Source organism: Magnolia sinica, chromosome 8 (genome assembly GCF_029962835.1).
Source record: "Magnolia sinica isolate HGM2019 chromosome 8, MsV1, whole genome shotgun sequence".
NCBI lineage: Eukaryota > Viridiplantae > Streptophyta > Magnoliopsida > Magnoliales > Magnoliaceae > Magnolia > Magnolia sinica.
The window spans coordinates 35,148,720-35,165,197 of NC_080580.1; the positions used below are offsets into that span (position 1 = coordinate 35,148,720).

The 16,478-nt window shown below is 35.6% G+C and overlaps 1 long non-coding RNA gene across 1 annotated transcript; it reads left to right on the top strand.

Moving 5' to 3' along the window:
* The first annotated feature begins 9,744 nt into the window (after window positions 1-9,744).
* On the top strand, window positions 9,745-10,195 carry LOC131253965 (uncharacterized). Its single transcript, XR_009175390.1, has 2 exons — window positions 9,745-9,824; window positions 9,905-10,195. It is a non-coding gene; the product is annotated as an uncharacterized LOC131253965 (long non-coding RNA).
* The last annotated feature ends 6,283 nt before the right edge of the window (window positions 10,196-16,478 follow it).

Sequence of the window (16,478 nt, forward strand, 5' to 3'; positions counted from 1 at the left end):
ATCTAAATGGATGCTACCTATTGGAATGTATTTTTAATACATTCAGAAGTAAACACACAACCGTTAGGTGTATTTTTGCAATAAATGCCCCCATCGGAACGGACGGTGATAATAGCTTATAAATTATCTATCGAGCACTCAATCACTGTGCACGTGTCACCATGTATAGACCCACAAATTTCATCTATGGGACGACTCATTGGAGGGGGGTGGATTTGGTGCGGCCAGCCTCACCGAACACGGCATTGTCCTGACCATGGGGCCCACCCTGATGTGTATTTTGTATATCCACACCGTTAATCGGTTTTTCCAATTCACTTTATACATACAGTTCATTTTAGACATGAACCCAAAAATGAAGCAGTTCAATATCTCAGGTAGACCACACCATAAGGAAACAGTGGCAAATTATTTTTATTATTTTTTTTTAAGAGAAAACTATATTGAATGAAGGAGATGCCACGTACGGCTTACAGCGCAATGATTCAGAGGCGGGCTGATAACAAAAGGAAAAGGCCTCCTCTATTGTGTGACTATACAAATAAACATCAGACAGCAAACTAGGAGGTCCTACGGTTATCCAGACCCACTTTGTCAAGAAAGAGGAGACATCTGATGGTGGGTGGGAGGGCTTTCCATGAATGGAAGTTGCGGTCTTCCTGGCATTCACTCCCCAGTCTTGGCAAGCCGTCTGCCACCGAATTAGCCTCTCTAGGAGTATGAGAAATTTCAGTCTGTACATCTTGCGAGATGGACCAGATGCTCGCTTTCCAACACCAGATTGACCCAGCACTCTTGCTGCTGGATAGAGCTTGCACCACAATTCTAGAGTCGCTAGCAACTTGGACTTTATTGAATCCAAAAAGAGCACATAGCATATTTGATGCAGGGAGGACGTGAGGTCGAGCACCGTCTTCCTCAAGAGGATAACTATTCCGAATCCACGGAACTTCTCTGGACTCCTCACAGAGACTTCTCGAATCCACGAGGAAAGAAAGCAGAAAATAGAAATAAATTCTAATAAATTCGAAATTGATTGATGAATTAATAAAATCGAGTTCACAACCCTTTAAATAAGGGTATCAAGCAATGGGAAAGAAATCATAATCAAACTACAACTCAAACTCCTAGAATCCACGACTTACTATAAATAGTAAACTTACTATTTATAGACGGTCGTGATGTCTACTAGTGCGCAAGGTTTTCGGCCAAAAATAGTAAGTGTCCTATTTGGCTTCACCAAACCGTTCCCCTAATTATTCTAAGCTCTTTTCATGTTGGGCGCAACTCCTAAAGCCCAACGGATGAAGAGTTATAATCAAACTAAAACTTACTATTTATAGTAAAAACGAAATTAAAACAGGGAAACGACCGTCAATCAAGGGGTTTTTCGCAATTCCGGGCGGCGCAACCCGGCGTAGCGGGGTTGGTTGGCTAAAGTAGCTCGTTCTACCCCAAAATCATATATTTTACGTCAGCTAACTCATTCCGGATTGCGAGATACGCCCGATATAAGGTCCGATGGCCTGGATCACTTCTGTCGTCAACTGGGCCTTTTCTGATCCATCTTAGCCATGAAACTGTCCGCGACCCGCTCTACATCAATTCAGGAGACCAAGGATCACCTTGATCTCCGTCCTGGTGTTAGTGCCAATGCCATATCCTCCGTAGAAGCCACCGTACAAAATTTCCTAAGGCCATATACTCAAAACAGTGGCAATTGGACACCCACTGTAAAAAATTTCCTAAGGCCCACCATAATGTTTATTTTCCATCCAACCTGTTGATGAGCTCACACAGACCTTGGTAAAAGGGAAAAACAAATATCAGCTTGATTCCACAAGAAAATTTTAATGGTCAATCACCACTGTTTCCTTTTGTATGGTCCACCTGATATTTGGATTTGCTTCATTTTCTGGGTCATGCCCTAAAATGAGCTGGCAAAACGGATGAATTGCTTGGATATGTAAAATGTACATCAAGATGGGCCTGCAGTCAGGCGCGCACCCAATCCAGTGCCATTCGAGAGGGAGATGCAACTGTAGAACTGGAAGTACCAGAATATGGTGAAGCCACGTGGCAGAGTGATGGATATGTAGGTCCACCTATGTATTGGGAACCACACGGATGGCTCACATTTGACAATAAAACCCACAAGACGGACATATCCTCAACTCATTCTACAGTTGATCCCATGCGGATTGCCAGGAGACTTAGTCGAAATCTTTGGAGCAGACGGTGCTGTATGTGTTTCATCCACACGGTCCATCTGTTTTATAAACTCATTTTAAAACATGAACCCAAAAATGAAGAGAATCCGAATTTCAAGTGGACCACACCAAAGGAAATAATAAGAATTGTATAACTTTTGAGACGAGCTGCATTTTGTGAATTTTAACACACGAATGCTACCTATTATCTCCAGTGGAAGAATCCCATAGCTATAAGCATCTCCTTGTGTGGACGATTTACTGCCCATTGCATACTCGGTAATTTATATCACTCACAAGAATGTAGGCAACCACTTATATGCAAATAAAAATAGAGGTTGAATCCATTTAAACAAGTAATTAGCATTTCTGTTTTTCCTAAAGTTAGGAATTTCTAACATCAATCTATGCACTATGAACTTTGACTGGATAATGGATACCCATTTCCAATCTTATTATTAATGTTATTTTTAATTACTTGAGTAGCTATTGGTATCTTACTCTCAGTGTAGCTATAGGAATATACTCTCCCTTGCATCTAGCAATGTGCTGTGGCCTAGAAATTTGGATTGTCAAATTTAAACATGTGCAATAGTCCTACTAAGAAAAAGGGCGAGTTGAGGATTTACCAGTAGTCCACATTTGAGCTAGAGCCCACCTAAAGAACAGGCCTCCATCATTTGTAGAGCACATGAACGTATGCCATTCAACAGGTTGGAGCCACTATTAAAATAGCAAACGAATACAAGAAGAAGTTCCATTAATTAATTAGGCCATAAGTATGAGAAAATTTAGAAACTTAGAAGCTATATGACTAATGTTTGATATTCAAGGTATTATGTAGCTGATGAATATACATGGGTCAACTCGGATCGAACCCAGCTCGAATCGAACTCGGATCAAACCAATTCGGTGACTCGGTTACTTTTGATACTGATGTTGCTCACCAAGTGTTTGATGAAATGACTCAACAAAGTGTGGCTGGTTGCAAGGAAGGTATGTATATGAAACAAATACCTTTTTTTTTTAATTTAGATTTTTATGTTGCTTGGAAGGTATTTGATAAAATACCTGAACAACCTTTGTTGCTGTTTTACAGACAATGGGATTTTGAAGGTGTAGTCCAGGTGTTCGTGGAAGTGCCGCACAGAAAAACTCGGCTTGATCTTGGCTTGAACTTGGCCCGAGCTACTGACAGAACCAAGCCGAGCTAGCCAGTCAGGCTCAAAGACCAGCCGAGTTCAAGCTGAGGTCAGCTAGTGGCCAAGCCGAGTTGAGCTAGCCTCAGCTCGACTTGGTTCCGCTCAACATACACACCTACTCATCAAACTAATATCAAGTTGGTAGTCTAAATGCTAAACTAATTTCTTAAGATTGTAACGTCTTTTTGAAAACTTTAGCATGAAATATATTAATAATTAAACATCTTAGTAATTCAATATTATTCTTATTATAATAAGACGGAAAAATAATGAAAAGAGTTGGCATATTAGACTCAGACACAACATAGTAAAACACATGTTGCATGATGGAGTCATATCTATTAACTTTGTGAGGTCAAAAAAGAATCTGACACACTACGTGAAAAATGGAAAAAAAGGACGGATTTAGAGACGGTTCTAGACTGTCTCTAAAATTGCTTGTTTTAAAAAAGCTTTAGAGATGGCCGTAAACCGTCTCTAAAATTTTAGACGGCCCTTGACCGTCTTTAATATTGTCTAAAAATTTTAAACGTCCACAAATCATTTAAGACGGTCGTTGACCGTCTTGTATGGGTCATTTGAGACAGTCATTGGCCGTCCGCATTAGAGACGGTCCTTGACTGTCTTATATGCGGTCATCTGAGACGGCCATTGGCCGTCTCTATTAGAGACGGTCATTGGCCGTCTTTTACTTGTAATCTGAGACGGTCAAAGACCGTCTCCATTAGAGACGGTACTTAGCCGTCTTATAGTCCTGGCAAAGACCGTCTATATTAGAGACGGTCCTAAACCGTCTCTATTGGAGACTGTCAAAGACCGTCTCTATTAGAGACGGTCCTAGACCGTCTTATAGCCCTGTCAAAGACTGTCTCTACTAATGCTCAAGTCAAAATTTAAGAAGCTCAAAAAAATTATAAATTTCAAAAAAAAATTTAGTTGAAAAGCTTAGAAAAATAATTAACAATGTTTAAGAAAATTTTAAATTTTGAAAAAAAAAATTGTAATTTTATAAAAATCTAGATTTTGAAAAAAAAATAATTAAGAACTTCGAATAATGTTGATAATTTTGAAAAAAAAAATTTCAATAAAAAAATAGTATTTTGAAAAAGAAAATTTAAAAAATTAAACAAAATTGTGAAAAAATTAACAAATTGCAAAAAAAAATATATTTTAAAAAAAAGAAAACTAGATTTTGTATTTTGACAAGAAAAATTAAAAAGTTATATAACAAAAGTGAGATTTAAAAAATGATATTTTGAAAGAAATTTTAAAAAATTAAACAAATTTGTGAAAAAATTGACAAATTGTAAAAATATATTTATTAAAAAGGAAAACTAGATTTTGTATTTTGATAAGAAAAATTAAAAAGTTATATAACAAAAGTGAGATTTTAAAAATGATATTTTGAAAAAAAAATTTAAAAAATTAAATAAATTTGTGAAAAAATTGACAAATTGTAAAAAAAAATATATTTTTAAAAAGAAAACTAAATTTTGTATTTTGACAAGAAAATTGAAAAGTTAGATAACAAAGGTGAGATTAAAAAAATGATATTTTGAAAAGAAAATTTAAAAAATTAAACAAAATTGTGAAAAAATTGACAAATTGTAAAAAAATATATTTTTAAAAAAAGAAAACTAAATTTTGTATTTTGATAAGAAAAATTGAAATGAAAATGATATTTAGTTAAAAGAGTAAAAAACATATATATTTTTTTAAAAAATGTTAAATTTATTTGTGAAAAATAAAATTACTAAATTATTAGGCACATCCACTAATTGAACCTTTAATCATTTTTGGACAATCTAATCAGTTCAAATTAAAGAGTAAATAACTTCAGATGTTTAAATCAAATTTCACTGAAATTGTTGATCAATCTTGTATGCCCAATATCTTTCTCATATGTAGCATGATTGAGGCGAGTAACTAGTCAAATTGAGAGTATTGATCAGTAAAATAGAGTGAATGGACTAGACATGTAAAATGGGCCAAATATTCTGGTTAAAATTGTGACCCAACTTACTGACCTCATGAGAACCTAAGAATTGATGTTAGTAAGTTTTGTGGGCCCCATCAAGATGTGTGTCGAACATCAACACCGTGGATTTGATGTGTCCCTTTAGGTTATGAGATATCTCAAAAATCATCGGTAAACGAAACTCAAGTGGGCCATACCATTTAAAACTATGTGAAGACATCCTAAAAAATATAAAAGTACTTGGTGGGGCCCACATGAGTTTTGGATGCGGTTGAAACTTGGTCTGACCCCTCATCCAAGTGGGACACACATAATGAGTGGGTTGGATATGTGAATCACATTTAGGCAGGCCCAATATATGATTATGAATGTTTTAAGGAAACCTTTCTCCACTACATTTGAGTTACTCGTTACCTTTACCAGAGTAAACTCTGTGGGGTTCACCGTTATTTATTTATTTTATCCACTCCGTTCATCCATGTTAACAAATAACTTGAGGTCTAAAGAATCAAAAGAAAGCATATCCAAAGCTCAAGTGGACCACACCATAAGAAATAGTGTGATTGAACCTCTACCATTGAAAATTTCTTGGAGGCCATAGAAGTTTTGGGTCGAGCAAATATTTGTGTTTTTTCTTCATTCACATCTTTTTGATATTATGAACAGGTTGGAGGGCAAATAAACATTACTGTGGGCCTAAGGAAGGTATCAACCTAGAAATCATTATTCCACACTGTTTGGTGTGGCATGGTCCACTTGAGCTTTGGATTTACTGAAAATTTAGGATCAACCCACACCGTTCATCCATTTTTCGAGATAATTTTAGAGAATTATCTAAAAAATGAATCATATCCAAAGATTAAGTGGACCACACTACAAATAAGGGGAACGGATTGACTACTCCCCCTAATACCATCCAATGGCTGGTGGTTGGTGCTCTGTGAGCCCTACCATGATGTATGTGTTTAATCCATGTCGTCTATCTATTTTTAAAGATCATCTTACGGTATGAGACCAAAAATGAGATATATCCAAATCTTTAGTGGACCACATTCCAGGAAACAGTGTTGAATGAGCGTCAACCATTAAAAAACATTTTGGGGCCATAAAAGTTTTGGATCAAGCTGATTTTTGTTTTTCCCCTTCATCTGGCCATGTATGACCTAATCAACATATTGGATGTCAAATAAACAGTACAGTAGGCCTTAGGAGGATTTTAATGATGGATATCCAATCACTATTGTTTTCATATGGTGTGGTGCACCTAAGATATCGATTTATATACTTTTCATTTTTGGGATCAAGTCATAAAATGATCTTTATATACCTCTCAATTTTGGACCCCACCATGATGTATGTTTTGTATCCACACCTTCCATCCATTTGGAGAGATCATTTTAGGGCAATGTCCAAAGAACGAGTTAAATCCAAAGCTCCAGTGGACCCCAGCACAGAAAACAATGGGACAGTAATGCCCACCATTAAAAACTTCTAAAGGCCACAAAAGTTTTTGATAAAGTTGATATTTGTGTATTCCCTTATTTCATGTTTTTTTTTTCCAAAAAAAAAAAAAAAAACTTTTGAACTAGTTGGATTTCAAATAAACATTCCAATGGACCTTAGGATAGTTTCAACAATGGGAATCACCCTCCTCGTTGTTTTCTGTGGCGGGGTCCACTACAAATTTTTATCTGTCTCATTCTTTGGCTAATGACTTAAAATAATATCTCAGAATGGATGGACGGTGTGGATATAACAAATACATAATAGGTTTTTATATTTTTTTAAAATATTATATATATATATATATATATATATATATATATATATATATCGTAATAATATATATGGAAAAAGGTTCTTTACGTAGAGCTCATGGGAACTCCCCATGAGGTCGAGATGTGTGGGCCACACCATGATGTGTGTCCAACATCAACACCATGCATTTGATGGGTCCCCTTTAAATTATGGGATATCCCAAAAATCAGCCGTATACGGAACTCCGATGGGCCATATCATCTAAAATCATGTGAAGACATGCCTAAAATATATAAAAGCACTTTGTGGGCCCCACCTGAAATTTGGATGCGTCTGAAACTTGGTATGACCCCTCATCCAAGTGGCACACACATAATGGATGGGCTGGATTTGTGAACCACATCTCGGTGGACCCAAAAAATAATTATGAATGTTTTAATGGAGGGTAACCCCTCTCAACTTTTGTATGTGGTGTGGCCCACACAAGTCACAGATTGACTTGAGTTTTAATCCTTGGCCCCACCATGGAATGGTGCATCTGACTGATGGGGTAGATGTTTGACACCCATCATGATGGGTAGATGTTTGACACACAGAAAATGGTGATGTCAATTAACGGTGGACGTCCAATCACTACTGTTTTGCCTGTGGTGTGGTTCATGTGAGATTTATTTCGAGCTAAATTTTCCTTTTATCAACATTAATTTTTTTTTTTTACAACTGGATGTATGGTGTGGATTAAACACAAACATCACGGTGAGGCCCATAGAGCCCTACCAGATCCAAAGCTTAAGATAGCGTTGTTATTTGCACGGTGAACAGTTGTGAGTTTTGTATTTTAAGTAAAATAGTGGTGACTTGTTCATGGAAAAAGTGGGTTTGAGATATGGATATCCAGACCATCCAAATAATGGGTCTTGCTGTAGATTGTTTATATTTATAATTTTCTTATGTAATAGTATCTTAACCATCAAGTAACTTGAACCTTAATTGTACGGCTGTGAAGACCATTTATTTTATAAATTATGGAAAACTCACATTTTTCGGATTTGAATCTTTTATCCCATTTCAGAAGAGGAATTTCCAAATCCCTCTTTCGACCGCCATTTTCTTCCTCTCCGTTCCCTCTTTCGAGCACCCTCTTCATCACCGGTCGAGATTGGGCTGTGAGTCTTTCGAGCGCCCTCTTCCTCACCAGTCACCGTGCAGAACCATCTCAAATAGGTGAGCATTCACATGACTGCACTCTACATTTCTGTTTCTTTGATCATCAGTTTTGTTGCATAGAAGATGGTGCACGTTTCATTTTAAGGCAACGTTTCATCAACGCCTGGCCCATCTAATGAGGTCCCTAGTTTCTTCGATCTCATCAGTTTTGTTGCATAGAAGATGGTGCACGCCATTTGTTTGATGTCTGGCCTCAACGAGATTTGTGTTTAATCCCTATGAATGATATTATCAAAATTTTATTTTTTGGAGAGATATTTTTTGAAATGCTTCCTTCAGATCTAAAAATGGTGTAGGATTCAAGTTCTTCTTTCAAATGAGCTCTTGAAATGATTAGATCCGAAAGTGGAGTTTTTTTTCCTGCAAAGTTTGAGAGATTTCATATGTACGTTGCAAAGTTCCTTTGAATCACTTTCTAGAACTGAAAATGGCGTACAATCCCTTGAATTGATCTTGGAGGTTCTGTTTTGCAGGAATCTGAGAGAATTGCATCTTTTACATTGGAAATGTCTTTGAATTGATTATTCCTAAGTGGAAAATGGTGCAGAATTCAACATCTTCCATCAAGAGAGCTCCTGAATTGAGTAGCTCTAGAGAAGGGTTGATTTTACCTTTTTGTTCTTACCAGCAATCTAAGAGATTCTCATGTCCCTGACAAATATTGCCGACTTTTTTTAAAATCTTGCAATTTTTGTGAAATATTAATTAAAAAAAATGTTATCATGTCATTATCACGAGATACCAAAATCTCGGCAGTTTTTAATTATCTGTTATTTTATACCGAATTTATTATGATATTAAATGGAATTATTTGAATTATTTTTTTTTCAAATAATCATTACATACATACATATAAATAAAATGATATGTTAATTTATCATAAATATTTTAAAATTTTATGTTTTAAGTGAGATTTTCCCAATAAATACACTGAGAAAAACTTCAAAAATCTGAAAATCCCTTGAGAAATTCCTAACCGAAAAATAGGTGAGAATGAGATTTGTCACTGTGATTTACATATGTGATGTTAAAAATTCTTTTGAATTGTTCCTAATGGTTTAAATGGTGAAGAATTTGTGTTCTTTTAAAAGAGTGCTTGAATGATTAGCTTTCAGGATGGAATCTGAGAGATTTTTGGTGATGCTACAAATTTCTTGAAGTAGCTTCGTTTGGAGCTGAAAATGATGTAGAGTTTGACTCCCCTTTCAAGTGCTCTAAGATCGATACATCCAAACTACGACATCTTTGCCTCACTGAATTCGAAGAACTTTCATTGTAAAATTAGATTATTATTTTTTTTAATCGCTTTTTCGGGAAGTGAAAATGGTCTATAATTCAACATTTGCTTCCCTCTAGAGTCTCGCATATATCTGAAAATCAGATAATGAAGTTCAAGATCAGCAAGGCCTGCGATCTGAGCTCCATTTCTGTCCTTCCACCACATTCTAGGTCCAGATTTATCAAGAAAACCCGATCCGGTCACATTTATAGTCTTCTTTTGTGGTGATTTTCTTACTCTGTTCATGCAGGAGAGGAAATGCAATCCCACCAGGAGCAGATACTTCAGTTTTTGGTAAAAGCCAAGGTTCTTCGTAGTTCCGGTCGCATTCGCAACAGTCATTTTCACAGGGCATGTCAATGTCTCAGCTCTCACGGAATTCTCAAGAGGAAATTGTGACAAATGAACATGTAGGGAACTTAGATATTGCCTTAATTTTCCAGATATTTTACATGAATTTATGATACATTTTATTTTCATTTCCTGCTAATATGACATTATGATGAAATTTAAAAAAATTAAATAAAAATCGCATTTTCTATGGTTTTTCCTTTTTTGGAAGAAATTGTGGTGAATTACTGCAAGAAACTCGATTTTAAGCTCATGATTATAAGCTAAAAATAATAATTTAGTTAGTTCCATTTTCTTGTTTTATGGTAGGCATCATTGCAAGTTATATAAGAAACTCCTTTTTTTTTAATCTTTTTTTTTTTTGTGGATCGATATGTGTGTGTGTGTGTGTGTGTGTGTGTGTGTGTGTGTGTGTGTGTGTGTGTGACTTTAATTTCCTCTGATTTCCTGATTCTGGAAAGCTGACAGGGAAATTAGATTAGTTGCTTGAGTTTACACTAGATTTCCCAAAGAAGCTGCATAGGTTGATCAATATATATGATGAAACCCTACTCTCTCACAGTAATGTGAGAATAACAACACTCCAGATATGCATATCCTTTATCTTTCTTGTATGTAGTTATATGTCAAATTTCTTCGTTCTTTGATTCATTACACCTCCTTATAGGGAAACATTTAATGATGTGTACAGGTAAATTCATTTTTTCTTATTCCTTATATTGTTTCCCAGTTATATTTGTGTTGGTTTCAGAGTACAGGTAGCAATAGAAAGTGTTGGTCGATTGTGGCTTATAGACAAAGGGATGAGTAACCAACAATACGAATATGGGAGGCCTTCCCCAGGTATCCAGATGCTTTTAGATATAATTATGTTGTTTTTAAATGTATTAGCTCGAAATTGATGGAGCAGACCCGGATGTGCGTCGGAGCTATCTGGATGTTGAGCGGGGGTCCCTGGAAGGTGGGAACCGCTGTTATGACCATGATGAAGCTGTCCATTTCCTATGGACAACATTGGAGTGGCCTGGCCATTTGGACAGGCCATGTTTATGTATTTACTCGAAATTGATGGAGCAGACCCGGATGTGCGTCGGAGCTATCCGGATGTTGAGCGGGGGTCCCTGAAAGATGGGAACCGCTGTTATGACCATGATGAAGCTGTCCATTTCCTATGGACAGCATTGGAAGGGCCTGGCCAATTGGAGCAGGCCGTGTTTATATCTGTATTTGCAGGGACCACACCCTTAACCTATAACCTAAACCTATTCTCAAATCCCAAAACCTATAACTACAACCTAAACCTATAAACTATAACCTAAACCTATAACCTAAACTCAATTTCCTAAACTTTAACCTACAACCTAACCTAAACCTATACTTATAACCTAAACCTATTCTCAAATCTCAAAACCTATAACCTAAACCTTAACGTAAACCTATAACCTATAACCTGAACCTATAACCTATTCTCAAATCCCAAAACCTATAACTATAACCTAAACCTTAACCAAAAACCTATAACCTAACGTAAACCTATAACCTAAACCTAAACCTAAACCTATAACTTTAACCTTAACATATAACCTTAACCTAAACCTAAACCTATAACCTATAACCTAAACCTAAACCTAAAACCTAATGTATTCTCAAATCCCTAAACCTAAACCTACACCTAATCCTAATCTCAACTCCCTAACCTAAACCTAAACCTAAACCCGATCCCGAACCCGAACCCGATTTCCTAAGCCTAAACCTTAACCTATTCTCAATTCCCTAAACCTATAGCTTATAACCTAAACCGAAACCTAAACCTAAACCTAAAACCTAATGCATTCTCAAATCTCTAAACCTAAACCTACACCTAAAACCTAAAGCATTCTCAAATGTCTAAACCTAAACCTAAACCAAAAACCTAATGCATTCTCAAATCTCTAAACCTAAACCTACACCTAATCCTAATCTCAACTCCCTAACCTAAACTTGAAAACCCAAACCTAAACCCGATCTCGAACCGGAACCCGATTTCCTAAACCTAAACCTTAACCTATTCTTAATTCCCTAAACCTATTGCTTATAACCTAAACCTAAACCTAAACCTATACCATATAACCTAAACCTAAACTTAAAACCTAATGTATTCTCAAATCCCTAAACCTAAACCTACACCTAATCCTAATCTCAACTCCCAAACCTAAACCTAAACCTAAACTTGAAAACCCAAACCTGATTTCCTAAACCTAAACATTAACCTATTCTCAATTCCCTAAACCTATATCTTATAACCTAAACCTAAACCTAAACCTAAACCTATACTTATTCCCTAAACCTATTCTCAAATCCCAAAACCTATAACCTAAACCATACCCTAAACCTATAACCTATAACCTGAACCTATAACCTAAACTCAATTCCCTAAACCTTAACCTATAACCTAACCTAAACCTATACTTTTAACCTAAACCTATTCTCAAATCCCAAAACCTATAATCTAAACCTATAACCTATAACCTATAACCTGAACCTATAACCTAAACTCAATTCCCTAAACCTTAACCTATAACCTAACCTAAACCTATACTTATAACCTAAACCTATTCTCAAATCACAAAACCTATAACTATAACCTAAACCTTAACCAAAAACCTATAACCTAACCTAAACCTAAACTTATAACCTATACCTATAACCTTAACCTTAACATATAACCTTAACCTAAACGTAAACCTAAACCTAAACCTATAACCTAAACCTATTCTCAAATCCCTAAACCTATAACCTAAACCTATTCTCAAATCTCTATACCTAATCCTAATCTCAACTCCCTAACCTAAACCTAAACCTAAACTTGAAAACTCAAACCTAAACCCGATCCCGAACCCGAACCCGATTTCCTTAACCTAAACATTAACCTATTCTCAATTCCCTAAACCTATTGCTTATAACCTAAACTGAAACCTAAACCTATAACTTAACCTAAACCTATAGCCTATAACCTAAACATAAACCTAAAACCTAAATGTATTCTCAAATCCCTAAACCTAAACCTACACCTAATCCTAATCTCAACTCCCTAACCTAAACCTAAACCTATAACCCAAACCTATTCTCAAATCCCTAAACCTAAACCTATTCTCAAATCCCTAAACCTAAACCTTAATGTATTCTCAAATCCCTATACCTAAACCTACACCTAATCCTAATCTAAACTCCCTAACCTAAACCTAAACCTAAACTTGAAAACCCAAACCTAAACCCGATCCCGAACTCGAACCCGATTTCCTAAACCTAAACCTTAACCTATTCTCAATTCCCTAAACCTATAGCTTATAACCTAAACCTAAACCTAAACCTAAACCTTAACCTTAACCTAAACCTTAACATAAACCTATAACCTATAACCTTAACCTAAACCTAAACCTAAACCTATATAACAAATAACCTAAACCGAAACCTAAACCTATACCTTAACTTAAACCTAAACCTAAACCTATAACCTATAACCTAAACCTAAACCTAAAACCTAAATGTATTCTCAAATCCCTAAACCTAAACCTACACCTAATCCTAATCTCAACTCCCTAACCTAAACCTAAACCTAAACTTGAAAACCAAAACCTAAACCCGATCCCGAACCCGAACCCGATTTCCTAAACCTAAACCTTAACCTATTCTCAATTCCCTAAACCTATAGCTTATAACCTAAAGCTAAGCCTAAACCTTAACCTAAACCTAAACCTATAACCCGTAACATACACCTAAACCTAAAACCTAAATGTATTCTCAAATCCCTAAACCTAAACCTACACCTAATCCTAATCTCAACTCCCTAACCTAAACCGAAACTTAAACTTGGAAACCAAAACCAAAACCCGATCCCGAACCCGAACCCGATTTCCTAAACCTAAACCTTAACCGATTCTCAATTCCCTAAACCTATTGCTTATAACCTAAACCTATACCTTAACCTAAACCTATAAACTATAACCTAAACATAAACCTAAAACCTAAATGTATTCTCAAATCACTAAACCTAAACCTACACCAAATCCTAATCTCAACTCCCTAACCTAAACCTAAACTTAAACTTAAAAATCAAAACCTAAACCCGATCTCGAACCCGAACCCGATTTCCTAAACCTAAACCTTAACCTATTCTCAATTCCCTAAACCTATAGCTTATAACCTAAACGTAAACCTAAACCTAAACCTAAACCTAAACCTAAACCTAAACCTAAACAAATAACCTATAACCTAAACCGAAACCTAAACCTATACCTTAACCTAAACCTAAACCTAAACCTATAACCTATAACCTAAACCTAAACCTAAAACCTAAATGTATTCTCAAATCCCTAAACCTAAACCTACACCTAATCATAATCTCAACTCCCTAACCTAAACCTAAACCTAAACTTGAAAACCCAAACCTAAAACCGATCCCGAACCCGATTTCCTAAACCTAAATGTATTCTCAAATCCTTAAACCTAAACCTAAACCTTAACCTAAACCTTAACCTAAACCTGTAACCTATAACCTTAACCTAAACATGTAACCTATAACCTAAACATAAACCTAAAACCTAAATGTATTCTCAATTCCCTAAACCTAAACCTTAACCTATTCTCAATTCCCTAAACCTATTGCTTATAACCTAAACCGAAATCTAAACCGATACCTTAACCTAAAACTAAACCTAAACCTATAACCTATAACCTAAACATAAACCTATAACCTAAATGTATTCTCAAATCCCTAAACCTAAACCTACACCTAATCCTAATCTCAACTCCCTAACCTAAACCTAAACCTAAACTTGAAAACTCAAACCTAAACCCGATCCCGAACCCGATTTCCTAAACCTAAACCTTAACCTATTCTCAATTCCCTAAACCCATTGCTTATAACCTAAACCGAAACCTAAACCTATACCTTAACCTAAACCTATAACCTATAACCTAAACATAAACCTAAAACCTAAATGTATTCTCAAATCCCTAAACCTAAACCTACACCTAATTCTATTCTCAACTCCCTAACCTAAACTTGAAAACTCAAACCTAAACTCGATCCCGAACCCGAACCCGATTTCCTAAACCTAAACCTTAATGTATTCTCAAATCCCTAAACCTAAACCTACACCTAATCCTAATCTCAACTCCCTAACCTAAACCTAAACCTAAACTTGAAAACCAAAACCTAAACCCGATCCCGAACCCGAACCCGATTTCCTAAACCTAAACCTTAACCTATTCTCAATTTCCTAAACCTATAGCTTATAACCTAAACCTAAACCTTAACCTAAACCTAAAACCTAAATGTATTCTCGAATCCCTAAACCTAAACCTACACCTAATCCTAATCTCAACTCCCTAACCTAAACCTAAACCTAAACTTGAAAACCCAAACCTAAACCCGATCTCGAACCCGAACCCGATTTCCTAAACCTAAACCTTAACCTATTCTCAATTCCCTAAACCTTTATCTTGTAACCTAAACCTAAGCCTAAAGCTATACCTAAACCTGTAACCTATAACTTAAACCTAAACCTAAAACCTATTGCTTATAAGCTAAACCTAAACCTTAACCTAAACCTAAATGTATTCTCAAATCCCTAAACCTAAACCTACACCTAATCCTAATCTCAACTCCCTAATCCAAACCTAAACCCGATCCCGAACCCGAACCCAATTTCCTAAACCTAAACCTTAACCTATAACCTAACATAAACCTAAACCTATTACCTGCACTTATAACCTAAACCTATAACCTAAACATAAGCCTAAAACCTAAACCTAAACCTAAACCTAAAATCGAAATGTATTTTCAAATCCTTGAACCTAAACCTACACCTAATCCTAATCTCAACTCCCTAACCTAAACTTAAACCTAAACTTGATAACCCAAACCTAAACCCGATCCCGAACTCGGACCCGATTTCCTAAACCTAAACCTTAACCTTAACCTATTCTCAATTCCCTAAAGCTATAACCTATATACTATAACCTATAACTAAAACCTAAACCTATAACCTAAGCCTAAACCTTAACCTAAACCTAAACCAAAACCTATAACCTAAACCTTAACCTATAACCTATAACCTATAACCTAAACTTATAACCTATAACCTAAAACCTAATCCTAAACCTAAACCTAAACCTAAAACCTAAAACCTAACACCTAAAACCTAAAACCTAAACCTAAACCTATTTTAATGATCAGTTTTATTTTTAAAAAGTGCTCACTTTTTTGGAAGAAGTTTATGCAATTCTTCATGATTCTGAATTATAATGTTTTGTTGGTTTAATATTTTTTTTCAGATGAAAGACACAAAGAAAATTGTTGCTGATTTTTTTCTTTTTTTTTATTTATGATGTTAAACTTATATGTATTTATGTGTGGATGAATGTAATGTGGATAAGATTGCTTGTGTTTGGATGGATGTAGTTTATGTTTGGATGAATGTAGTTTATGT